This window comes from Pinus tabuliformis, chromosome 4_2, assembly GCF_031772625.1.
Source record: "Pinus tabuliformis cultivar Carrire ecotype Pingquan chromosome 4_2, CPIR1, whole genome shotgun sequence".
In the NCBI taxonomy this organism is placed as follows: Eukaryota; Viridiplantae; Streptophyta; class Pinopsida; order Pinales; family Pinaceae; genus Pinus; species Pinus tabuliformis.
Window position 1 is genome coordinate 975,190,245 of NC_142304.1, and position 14,592 is coordinate 975,204,836.

Genomic DNA, 14,592 nt, shown 5'->3' on the forward strand with positions numbered 1-14,592 from the left:
ATAGATTCAGGCGCGTCATTACATATGACAAGTACTAGACACTAGTTCAAGAATTTTGAAGAAACTACTTGTGGAGCTAACATATATCTAAGTGATGACAAAGGTTATCAGATTAAGGAGTACAGTGATATTCCGGTGATTTTGCCTGATGGTAATATCAGATATATTAAAAATGTGATGTATGTACCCAAGATCAAGAAGAACTTGATCTCTGTTTCAATGATGGTAGATCAGGACCTACAAGTCGATCTCTTCAAAACATACTGTGTCATAAAGGACAACAAGAAGGAACCAGTTGCATCAGGAGTGCATGTGGGAGGCCTATATAGGTTGAACGTCAAGAGCATGCCACACCAAGCTCTGGCTTCAACAGGATTGACAGCCAAGAATCTTTGGCATCATAGATTTGGTCATCTTAACCTATAAGATCTCATGCTGCTAAAAAGAAAAGGTATGGTTGATGGACTACCTGCTTTTTAGAATGTTCATTTAGATTGTGATGGAAGTGCATTAGGGAAAATTCATAGGGAATAGTTTTCGTTGAATGCTGATAGGAAAAAAAGAGATATTCTGGAGCTTGTTCATACATATATATGCAGACCTACGCATACTAGGTCGTTAGGTGGTGCATATTATTTTTTACTCTTTACTGATGATTGCACTAGATTCTCTTGGGTATACTTTATCAGGAAAAATAGCCATACATTTCAATGCTTTAAAGAATTTAAGAATATGGTGGAGAAGAAGACACAAAAATTCATTAAGATTCTCCGCTTTGATCAGGCGGGAGAATACAAGTTGGGAAAGTTCATAAAATTCTTAAGGAATCATGGGATTATTCAACAATTCACAGTACCTCACACTCTGTAGCAGAATGGAGTTGTTGAACGAAAGAATAGAACCCTTGTGGAGTGTGCATGAAGTATGCTTCAAGGTAAGGGTCTATCCAATGGTTTTTGGGCTGAAGCCATCAACACTGCAGTATACTTGAAAAATAGGAGTCCAACTAAATGTCTCAATTTTAAAACTCCTTTTGAAGTGTTTTATGGATATAATTCTGCAGTGAATCATTTAAGGTTGGGTCAAAATCCTTTGCCCATATTCCCAAGGATGATAGGAAGAAGTTAGATCCTAATGCCACGAAATGCATCTTTGTAGGATACTACACTGAATTTAAAGCTTATAATTTATTTAATCCTTTAACTCATAAAGTTTTTGCGAGTCAAGATGTGCTATTTCATGAGCAGGCTAATGAAGGAAATAAGGAGAACAACGTTAAAGAATGGCACATTCCATTGTTGATGGAAGAAAGTAGTGAAGACAATTAGCAGCAGCAACAACAACAAAAAGAAGAAGAAGTAGGTGATGTAATCAGTGAGTCAAGCTCGCTAAGGTCTGAAGCAGACAGATTTGAGGTGAGTCCCCTACCAAGAAGATCAGGTAGGTAGACTCAACTACTAGCCAGATTGAAAGACTATGCTTTAATGTCAAACATTTTAAATATTATAGAGCCCACAAATTATAAAGAAGCTAGTCAATTTCATGAGTGGAGGGCTGTAATGAATTTGAATTTGAATTTATTATTAGAAACAATACTCGGGAACTAGTTGAATTGCTTGAAGGAAAAATACTCATAGGTTGCAAGTGGCTTTACAAACCTAAATTTAATGTTGATGGTAGTATAGAAAAGTTTAAAGCTAGATTCGTAGCAAAGGGTTATTCACAGAAAGAGGGAATTGACTATGAAGAAACCTTTGCTCCTGTAGCCAAACTGCATACTATTATAATGTTAATCATTGTAGCTACAAAACATCAGTGGAAGCTACACCAGTTAGATGTTAAGTCTACATTTCTAAATTGTGGTTTAAAGGAAGAGGTTTATTTAATGCAGCCTGAAGGGCTTGTTAAGCAAGGGCAAGGGTATTTAGTTTGTAGATTGAAAAAGGCCTTTTATGGTTTAAAATAGGCACCCAGGTCTTGGTACGAGAAGATTGATTCACTTTTCTTATAGCATGGTTTTCATATAAGTAAGAATGATCCAAATCTATATACCATGTATGATGATCACAGACAGATAATTTTGATTTCCTTGTATGTGGATGACATGATTATAACAGGTAATGCAAATGCATTAATCAAATAAATCAAATTGCAAATGTCACAGGTTTCTGAAATGAAAGACCTCAAAAGTTTACATTACTGTCTAGGTATGCAAGTGTGGAGAGACTCTGGGCAAACTTTCCTTACTCAAGGGAAGTATGTTAGAGGGTTGCTTAAAAAGTTCAGAATGGAACAGTATAAGACAACATCAATACATTTGCAGCAGAACCTGAAATTGTGCAAAGACGATGACTCTAAGGAGGTGGATGCTACTTTGTACATGCAACTAGTTGGTAGTCTGATATATCTAACTACAGGTAGACTAGACTTAACATACTTTGTTAGTGTGTTGAGCCAGTTTATGTCTAAGCCTCTTGAAAGTCATTGGGTGGCAGCAAAGAGTGTATTGAGGTATCTTCATGGTACTTGTGATTATGGTATTTTATACACTAATACATCTGATGTTACTTTAGCAGGTTTTTCAGACTCTGATTGGGTAGGTAACCTGGATGATCGACGATCTATCACGGGTTATGCATTCAGTGTTGGATCTGGAGTCATAGCATGGCGCAGTAAAAAGAAGAGCATTGTCTTTATCTTCATGTGAATCCAAGTACCAAACAGTATGCACAACCACATGTATCTAGTTGAGGAGGCTTCTCCATGATGCAAAAGAAGAGCAAAAAGAAGCGACCGCCATCAATTGTGACAATCAGAGTTCCATTAAGATGGCGAACAACCCTGTGTTTCATAAGAATACGAGACACATAGATACTCAGTGTCACTTTGTAAGAGAAAAAGTCTAGTCAAAAGAAATTTTTATTGAATATTGTAAAACATGTGGCAATGTGGCTGATATTTTTACAAAGCCTCTTGGGAAAGTGAAGTTTGAATTGTTTAGGGGGTGTTAGGACTTCAAGATAAAGTTTTCTTCATTAACGGGGACAGTTGAAAATAATTAATATTATATTGTATTAATGGGGAAATGGTTACATGGTTGTAAAGTAACTCCTTAAGTTAGGATTAGTTCCTAGGATGTAGGAGTTTGTTCTCACCTCCCTATTCTTTTGTGATGTATTTATTGATTCATCTTTGATTAATTGACATGAGTGTGTATGCTCCAGTTCCAAATGCAACTTGCTTGCTCACCTGTGAGTAGTTAGTTAATTTAATTCATTTATTTTCTTTCCAATTTTCTAACATTAAAAAAAATCCACTTTTAAACCGTGTTTTAAACGGTATTTATATAAATATTATTATGAAATTTAATTTTATGTATTCATTGTGCGATAGAGTTGATTGTGCTGAGCTTCCGCGCAATGTTGGGCGCACGAAAACAAAAATATCATTATCAAACAAAAAATAAAGGCATATTCGAGCAAGATGAACCGATTGATAGGAATTGACTAGTAGTAATCGACTCCAATTATGGGATGGATTCATCCTCCTCTTTAATCGCCAAAAAAAAAAAGTTATTCCACCATCGCCCAGCGACAGCTTACTTTCTAGCAGATGAGGTTGAGCGACCACTAGATCGGGGAAAACAAAGGTAGGAGCGTCCTTCCTTTCTTTCCGTGTCATAGCTGCGGACCTACACAAGAATCAGTGGTTGGTAAGGATATGCGCATAGCATCAATTTATTCAACGTGATCGAGACAAGATAAAACAAGAATCAGTGCTTGGTAAGGATATGCGCATAGCATCAATTTATTCAACGTGATCGAGACAAGATAAAGTAGCTCCATTCCAAGATGCATGCATATAGAGGTGCATATCCGTACTAATAGGTAGTAGATCCCATTCCGCCTAGGGCACAAGTGTCAGAGGCCAAAGGGGAAAAAAGGGAATTTGCATATATTACGTTAAGTTATAACTCATCAACAAAATTGGTTAGTGGATTGCATATCTGATGGAAATGGCGCGGTCAAAAAATCGACTGTACCCAATTCCGTCATTCTGGGATATTTAAAAAATCTGCAATCGACTTAACCTCAGGGTAAAATTCATCCCAAACTGAACAATAAATCTCAAGACGGGAGGCTTCTCTAAAATGTTATCCCAATCCCTACGGTAGCATGACAATCCAAGCTCAGGTGGATGTCTATTCCACCAAGCTCACAACTCAGGTGGATAAATAATCTAGTTGCTACTTATAGTGCACATTCAAGGTCAGCTCGAAAATGTCACCATCCGAGCTAATGGTTGGATCATTCAAATTCACAAATGAAAATGCCACGTCATTCGCTCAGGTGATATCCCCCCGGAACGAGAACAGTAGAAATTCTAGCTCGATTGAGGCATCTGAGAAGATAAATAGCTTCCAGATCGCTCAGTGTTTCGCCATTAGCGAATACAGGGTTTCGCTACGATCTTCAACTATCTGACTAAGGCAACTAATATTTACCAGTCTATCTACTGTAAATACATTGAGGTATATCTCCATTAATAAAATTGAAACAATTACATTATCCAACCGTCAACATATACTCCACCACTTATTAATAGTGCTCAGCTTATTAATGGTTGAATAGGCTGGTAAATATGCGTTGCCTCTGGCTCGTTTCCATTCTCTACCGGATTGACCCAGAATTAGTAAAGAGCTCATTAGCTCCTTACGACCGGCCTTTTGGCTTTCTCGGGCATTCAGCCCCGTTAGTGGGGGCTGCATAGTCTTTGTAATTTAATTAAAAAATAAACATATAATGTGAATAATTGATTTTTTTGGGTTCGTATTCAGGTGTAATATTCTAGAAAGGGTAGTCGATGTCCCCAAAACAACATCCAGGTTTACGTGAATATTGTTTAATACTTTGGCACTTTATCTGAATATTGTTAACATTTTGGTATTTTAATTTTGGAAAAGAATTTTGCATAGTGTTGGCGATTTGTTAGAGCGACTTCAATGTGGTGTTGTTTATCGTCGTGTGCGTGGTCAAGATGGGGCTTCACAAGACACACACAGGAGGGCTGGTGGAGGCTCAAGGGTTGCTCTTCTTTGGTGGCTAGATATGCACACGAAATAGACGATAAAAAAAAGCAATCACTTTGCTGGAAGTAAGCATGTCTTCCTTTCATTCTGTGTGTTAAGCTAACGCATAAAATAGGCGCTAGTCTAACGAATCAAAAGGACATTATTTATGTACGCGAAAACAACATTGCAGTAACTGAATGATTGAAGCAAAACATGCAGTCAAGTTCCATTCTGTAAACTACACTTGACCCTAGCTGTCGAAAACACATAGCTTATATGAATCACACAACTGTTCGGAAGCAATATGGTGTCGCCCCAGATAAAACCACAGTGCCCCTTCTCACGATGAAAAGAATATATAATCTGTTCATGATTTGTAGCGGCATAACTTTGACAGAACAGAAAGAGACAGCGCTTGGAATGGAAGAATGAAGGTTGTAAAACGACCCGATGAGACAACTTTGGTCACATCTTTGCTGGTTCATAATACTTACTGGGTGATATTGGTGATTCATTTAATTCTGGATTTAATATGAGCGGAAAGGGATCAAATTTTTTCTGGTGAATGTTTTTTAGAATATAAAATATAACTTGTAATTTCTCATTGTTTAAAATGTAATTTTAAATGCTATATAGATTACACAAAGTTAGATATCTTACTTGTACATATTTTTTACTTCTAATTATTCTACATGAAAATGTTGGAAAGTCCGAAGAGAGATAACACAAATTCCGGAATAAAACATGATACTTACAATGAACTCAGTGAAGGGTATTTATCCTTTTCCAAGTAGCGACTTGCCTAAAATATCTTGACATGCATCCACATTCAGCCACACACTAAAAGTTGTCTATCACTTAACTTGACTTAACACTCAATCACTCAATGAACTCACACTCTAAATATGGATTGCACTTAACACTTCATCCATCACTCAACTTGACTAAACGCTTAGTTAACTGACTCTCTAATTTTAGCCAACTCCTCATGCAAGAGTAATTACAATTTCTAACACACCCCTCAATTACCACTGTATGACTCAACATAACTCAAACATCACTCAACTATGCCTATTAGGTTTATAATAGAAATTGACTCAATTATCACTCAAACATGTATGCTAGTCTATGTCTCATCTAGGCTTACAATGACTCAAGGCTTTCACAATTTTGTATTTTATTTTTCTCTTCTTCCAAATTCTATATCTTCAAAATTGCCTCATTCTCTATTGAACTTTCTTGTTGTAGGCTTTGTTCACTTGCTGTTGCTGCAATTTTTCTTTGACTTGTTTTGAAATTGTGTTTAAATACAATTTGATTTGTCTACTACATCTACCTCTTCAATTAAACCATGGACTACTGCCATAACATTGCATTTTCAAACTGTCTTCTTTCCTTTGGTTCTCGTGCTTCATATTTCTGACTTTCTTTCTGCCATATTTCTTGATAACAAAATCTTATATCTCCTTGACTCGATTGCTGAAAAATGGTTTCAATGCATTCATCTTTGTCTTTCATATCATTCTTTTCACTTTCATCATCAGGTACTACTGCTTTTTTCCTATAATTTGCACACTCAAGATTATTATTCACCATTTCATTCAATTTTTTTATTCCAATTGTTGCTTTAAGAATCACATCAATTTTTTCTATTGGTTTCTTAATCCATTCTTCAATGAGCTTAAAATCTGCATCAAATTTATTAACAACCTTGTTTTCAACTTTTTCGCCCATGCTATTTTGAACACCTGCATATTCAAAAACAATGTTAAAAGCATCTTTATTATTCTCTTCAGTGAGAGTTTCTTGCTCTACATTTTCCTTCTTTTCAACTGCATGAAGGTTGTCTTCCACTGTTATGTTGTTGGTAAATATTCTATTAAAAAACACTTGAATCACTTTATCCTGTTCTTCATCATCAACTGCTACCAGATGACATACTGCTTCATGAGCAGTTCCAACTACTTCATATCTTGTTGCTACAGTGACAGCTTCAACCTTCAATGTTTAATCAAACATTGCGCTTACCATATTGTCACAATCAATTCTTATTTCAAAAAAGAAACCACACATATCATCAACATAATGTTCATCCACACTATGGTGGAATATCCAAGCATCCATGTGCTCATTATCAAATTCATTAACAATTTCAACTTCACCAAATCCACGAGTTGCCACTGGATTCACCAATTCACATATAACATTGCAGTCATCATCCACGTGTGTCTCATCACACGGGATTCACCATCATCTATATCATCCACATTACAGTGGATTCTTTGAGAATTAATTATCTCTTGCTCTGTTTCACACACAAAGGCTTCAACTTCTCTCTCTGCAATCTTTGTTGCATATTCTTCATCCATATGCATGCTTGCATAAGGGGTTTCAATTTTATGGTCTTGACAACCATCATCCACTTTTGAGTGGGATTCTCCAAGCTCTGTTTTCCTCTTAGAGTCTTTCTCATTTACTCTCAGATCTGTGGCTGACTTCTTTGCTTGTCACATAACCTGTTGTTGCATGTCACTCCCCCTTGCGCCAAATTCTTCTTCCAGGAACTTCCATGCTTCCTTGGAAGTTGCAGCCTTTGCTACCTTGCATAAACACTTCTCATCCAATGCGTGTTATATAAAATTCAATGTTAAAACATTGCATACTTCATCATATGGGTTATTAGAATCATACTCAATTAACTCTGTAACTCGAAGAAAAGCTAACATCTTGAAAACCCAATGATCAAAATATTTACCTGTAAACAATGGAGGTGGTAGCAAATCAAAGCTACACCAATCACCCTCAATTTCTTCTTTGTCTCCTGCAATACTTCTCAGTTCCTCAGCTACGGCCTGAACCTCTCTAACTATGGCAATGATCTTTGCCTCTTATTTTCAATTTATTTTCTTAATATACTTCAATTGCGCTTTGCCACCTGCCAAGTCCACTTGGACTCCCGCCATTTTTTCTCTCAGCATTTTCAGTTTCCTTAATTGTAGCACAACTTACTATTTTTAGCAGTTTTTTCGGGTCCTGAACTTCCAGAGCTGTTTTGAGGCCCTAAACGACATTTTTTGGGAAAACTGGGAGCAACATGGGTCCATGGACCGATGTGTCTCTTCCCAAAGTTGTAGTTCTCAGATAGATATTTCTAATGAGATATTGTGCACGTCAAACGGAGATCATATGCCAAAGTTACAACCCCAGGAAGTTGATGTACCAATTTACTCAAACAGGGCCCACAATTTGGCGTTTCATCTTCTAGGGTTAGTTGTTTGGATGTTTATGGTTTTCCATTGTTTCTCAACAATAAATAGGCCTTCAAGCCTCATTGTAAGACAGTTCAGAGGCATGTAGCCGCCACATCTCTTCTCAGAGATAAGCTACCATCGCCCTAGCTAGTTTATTTCCATTACTGTTTGTAAGAATATTTCAATATTTTACATTAATGAAATGAAGTATTATTTCCGCTGCATATCTGTGTTTATGGTTATCTCTGTAACTTGTTGCATTCCTATTTAAATCTGGATCAGTGGTATCAAAGCAGTTTGTTTTTTTTCTGTGTTTTTCTTTGCATGTCCCCAATGAGGTCGGGATATAAGGAGTTAGGGCTTGAACTGGTCGAACCTTTGCAAGACCAGCCTCCTGACAGCCTCCCATGGTGGATTAGAAGAAAGACGAGGGGGCAGGAGATCCTATCAAAATCTTGCTCGAAGAAGCCCTCGAGCGACAAAGGAATGCTATGATGGACTGCTTTGCCCAGATCCTTCAGCGACTACCTAGAAGCGACGCATCGGCTTCCAGAAGCTACTCAAGAAACACCACGCCCTTTATAGTACAGCTTAATTTTGAAATCCCCATATTCGAGGGTCAGATAGATGCAGATGTCGTAGATAAATGGTTAAATCTGCTAGAGGATTATTTTTCTGTTCATGAATTTTCAAGTCGGGAAAAGATTGTTTTCGCTCTTCTCAAAGTAGCCCCCCACGTCAAGGACTGGTGGGAAACCTACTGCGAGCAAAAAGATGAAAATACCGGCTCACTATTTTCAGCCACACCCACCTGGAATTTATTCTGGGATGCCATCAAGGACCAGTACTACCCTATTGAAAGCTATGAGGATCAATACATAAAGTGGACCATGTTGCGGTAGGGAAGGGACCAAGACGTGCCAGAGTTTACCAATCTTTTCCATACCCTTCGCACAAAGTTGGGTATCAAGGATTCGAAGCAACATTTGATATTAAACTACTGTGGTTTCCTGCACAAGTACGTACAGGAAAAAATAGAATTCCTGAACATCTCCTCACTCGACACAGCATACCGATATGTCGTCAAGGTCAAGCAAAAGTTTAAACAAGAGAAGCGAGACTTTGGATCTACGAATCCGAAGCAAGGGAAAGGTGCCCCTAAACCACAGAACAAAGGACAAAGCCAAGGCGGGGTAGACCAAAGCAACCCGCTAAAGCTGCAAGCAAAGGATAGCGCCGCGAAGCCGAAAAAGGACATGAGAAAATGGTGTGAGTTCCATAAGAGCTCCACTCACAACACAAGTGAGTGTCGAGCTAAGTAGTCACTGGTGGCTGAGCTAAAGGTTTCAGAATTAAATGCATGTTCCGACTCTGAGTCAGAACCCGACAAAGAGAATGACAAAGGGAGGCAGATTATCGATGAAAATCTCAACGCCACCGTTGCCACCATGAAGATACAAAAGGAGGAACCCGAAGATCCCGAGGAGGAGGAGCGTCTCTTCCACTCCCAGATGTGGGTAAAGGGCTCCCCGCTATAGTTCATTATTGATAGTGGAAGCCAAAAGAACCTCATTTCGGTAGAGGTCGTGAAGCGATTGGGCCTACCGACCACATCATATCTACAACCGTACACCATTGGGTGGCTTCACCAAGGACGGGATCTTCGCGTGAGTTGGCAGTGTCGCCTTCCATACAACATCAAGCCCTTCATGGATGAGGTATTGTGTGACATTGCTCCCCTTGAAGTTTGTGATGTATTATTAGGACAACCATACTTGTGGAAGCGACATGTTGTGTATGAATCATGACCCCGTGCTGTTATTGTTACATTGGGAAATAAGTTGTACAGGATACCGGAGGTAGCACTGCCTACCACCATCTCTTTGGTTACTGCAAAACAATGCAGTAAGCTCATTTCCAAAACTGGGAAATTTATTTTCCGCCCTCAAGGAAATAAGAAGACGGTGGCCACGACCTCCAGATAGGGCCCCTCCGCACGACAACTACAGATGGACAAGGTCATGGAGGAGTACGATGACATCTTCACCTCCCCCACATGGGTTCCTCCACACTGTCAGGTCAAGCACTCCATCAATCTGACCCCAAGTGCGCCGCTACCCAATGGACCAATCTATCGACACTCCATCATTAATCAAGAGGTAGATTCAGGAGCTACTGCAGAAAGTTCACATCTGTTCGATTTCATCGCATTGTGGGAGCCTAATCGTGTTGGTACAGAAGAATGATGGGACTTGGAGACTCTGTATTGACTATCGGGCGCTGAACAAGATCACTGTCTGTAATAGGTACCCAATCCCGCGGATTGATGACCTCCGGGAAAAATATTTTACTAAGATCCATATGAAGTCAGGATATCACCAGGTACCAATCGAACCCTCTGATGTGTGGAAGATTTCCTTCAAAGCCAAGGAGGGCCTTTTCGAATGATTGGTTATGCCTTTCGGATTGACGAATGCTCCTGCAACCTTCATGAGGCTAATGGATGACATCTTGCAGCAATTCACCAACTAATTTGTAGTGGTATACTTGGATGACATTCTGATCTTCAGCCAAAGTTGGGAAGAGCACCTCCACCACATCTGACAGGTTCTCCAAACACTGCAGCAACATAAGCTATGTGCCAATTTGGAGAAATGTACTTTTGGCATGACCCAGGTTCAGTATCTAGGATACATTATTGATGAACAGGGGGTGCATGTGGATCCAGCCAAGATCCAAGTCATTCAGGATTGGCCATCTCCAACCACTATGACAGAGCTCCGCAGCCTTCCAGGTCTTGCCAAATTCTACCGCAGATTTGTGTTGGGGTTTTCTCATATCACTTGGCTCTTGAGTCAAGTCACCAAGGGAGGAGCGAAAGCAAAATTCTTTTGGTATGAATCTCAACAAAAGGCATTCATAGAGTTGAAAGATTTCCTCTGCATGGCACCAGTGCTTGGGTTACTAGATTTGCAAAAACCATTTGAGGTCGAGACATATGCCTTTGACTATGCTATTGGGGTAGTCCTTACTCAACATGGGCATCCAGTGGCATATCACTCTGAGGCACTTTTAGACACAGTCCGGAAGTATCCCACTTATGACAAAGAAATGTATTTCATTGTGTAGGCCTGCCGACAATGGAAGCATTACATTTTGGGGAAGGAAACAGTCATCCACACAGACCACTGACCTTTGCAGTTCATACAGACCCAAGGGAAATTGCAGAATGATCGCCATCAGAAGTGGTCTACATGCCTGCAATAGTTCCATTTGAATATCAAGTATAAGAAGGGAAGCACCAATAATGTTGCAGATTGCCTCAGTCGACCACCGATCATGGCGTTAACCACCGTGCTCAACTCTTGTGGGCACGAGACTTCTAATTGGCCACTTCTCTACAAAAGCAACCCAGAATTCGGCCACACATACCAAACACTCTTGGAGGGTCACCATGTTCCAGATTTTCACCTCCAAGATGCCTTGTTATTCCACCTGGGTCACCTTTGTGTTCCTTCAAGAGAGCGTGCCAAGATGTTTTGGGAAGCACACTACAGTCGGGCTGCTGGGCATTTTGGGGTTGATAAAATGATGGCAGTACTGCAAAAGTATTTCTATTGGCCGAATCTTCGACAGGATGTCGGGAAGTACATCAGATCATGTATTGCCTGCGCCACTGCCGAACTGACCATCAAGAAGCAATGCCTCTATACCCCACTTCCTACCCCTAGTCGACCTTGGGAATCCATCTCCATGGATTACATGTCAGGCCTTCCTTCCACTAAGCATGGAAACGACTGTGTTTCTGTGGTCGTCGATAGGTTCTCAAAGATGGCCATTATGGCAGCCTGCAAGAAGAATATCATAGCAGAAGCCACTGTTAAACTCTTCTTTGAACGAGTGTGGGTGCACTTTGGGATCCCACAGTCTATCATCTCAGATCGGGACAGTCAGTTCCTCAGTACATTTTGGTCCAGTCTCTGGTCAATGCTGGACACCAATCTCACTAAGTCCACAGCCTTCCATCCTCAAACTGATGGCTAGACAGAGGTTGTCAACAGGATGTTTGTACACATTCTGCACATGTACAACTCAAAGCATCCACGCACATGGTATGAGAGCCTCCCCTATGTTCAGCACAGCTACAACTGAGCTCTTCACAACTCGACTACCCACATCCCTTTTCAGGTGGGCTTGGGATTCCAGCCACTATGCCCCATTGATGTGGCCATGCCACTTGCAGCTACTCACATAGATTTAGCTCATGTCCAATCCGAAACAGACAAGGCAACTAGCTTCATTGAGCACATCCAACATATTCGTCGGCAGGTCCATGACATTCTGGAGAAATCAAATGCCAAGTACAAGCAGCGACATGATCAACATCGGGTGCCACACAAGTTTCAGGTGGGCGACAAAGTATGGTTGCATTTGCAAAAGGAACGCCTTACTGGAGCCTATTGGAAACTGAGACCACTCTGATATGGTCCCTACACCATTACTAAGGCTGTGGGAGACAATGCATTTGAGCTCAGAATTCCCCCATTCCTTGGCTTGCACCCAGTGTTCAGTGTGGACCACCTTCGGCCATACTTTCCACCATTACTAGACACATCCGACATTGCAGAACATTTCACACCCACGGAATTAAATCTAGCTTGCATGGAACAAGCTGCAACTGATAGGATCATGGAAACATAAAACAAGAACACTCACCAACAGAATATCCAACTGTATCGAGGTTTCAAAGCAGGCTAACTCCTTCACTAGGGAAAGTGGCTCATAAGGACCAAGTTCAGCAAAAGTTTCCTCATCTCATGGAGGAACTCAACGCAATGGGGACCATTGCTTCCTAAGGGGGGAGGAATGATCTAGGTGGACATTGGTGGCCACCTGCCAAGTCCACTTAGACCCCCACCATTGATTCTCTTAGCATTTTTAGTTTCCTTAATTGTAGCACAATTTACTATTTTTAGCAGTTTTTTCAGGTCCTGAACTTCCATAACTGTTTTGAGGCCCTAAACGACATTTTTTGGGAAAAATGGGAGCAACATGGGCCCATGGACCGATGTTTCTCTTCCCAAAATTGTAGTTCTCGGATAGATCTTTCTAATGAGATATTGTGCACGTCAAACGAAGATCATATACCAAAGTTACGACCCCAGGAAGTTGATGTACCAATTTACCCAAATGGGGCCCACAGTTTGTCGTTTCATCTTCTATGGTTAGGTTTTTGGAAGTTTAGGGTTTTCCATTGTTTCTCAGTAATAAATAGGCCTTCAAGACTCATTGTAAGACAGTTCAGAGACATGTAGCCGCCACATCTCTTCTCAGAGATAAGCTACCATCACCCTAGCTAGTTTATTTCCATTACTGTTTGTAAGCATATTTCAGTATTTTACATTATTGAAATGAAGTATTATTTCCGTTGCATATCTGTGTTTATGGTTATCTCTGTAATTTGTTGCATTCTTGTTTAAATCCGGATCTCCCTCGAAAAAAAATATAATTTTCAATATGCGCCTCGTAAGGCAACATTCTTCACTAAAAAAATATCATGCTTGACAAAACATCAAAAAAATTCACTAATAGATGAACTTTAGCAAAGCCCTAAATTCTCTTGCCAATAAACCCCTTTTTTTTCTTAATTCTCTTTCAATCAAAGAATATCCAACTCTTATAATAAACTTTTATACCATATACTTTTTTTTAAATAACTTTTTTTTGTTTTTTTCCAAAAAACGTATGCCATATATCTTTTGACCCTTTAAAACAACATTCAAAAACTTCTTTAATTAAAACACCTTTGGAATAAGGTCAAACTTTGTGACTTAAAAAAAAAAAATCACATATCTCCTTAGGACTTGTGCATAGGAAGAATAGCATGCTAATTGACTTTTCATATCCTTCGATTGGTGAATGGTGAATTCAACTTATTCCTTCAGCGGCTAGTGTGAGAGGAGTTTGCAACCCACACGTGATGTCGACGGAAACTCGCGACTCTCTTAACCACCAGTTGTTGAAGATAATGGGGAATATCCTAGAATAGTGTGAGTTGGTTCACGTGACCTCAGAATAGGAATTAGTTTCTATTTCTTAGGTTATTGTTCTAACTTCCCTAAAACCATTATTACTATATAATGTGTGATGTACATGAACAATGTAGAGCATTCTGCAGAGCCAGACTCTCCTGGTTCAGACTCTCTTTCGTAGAGTTGACCAGTGGGTTTTATTTCTTTTAATACAACATTGCCATTTTTATCATGGTAT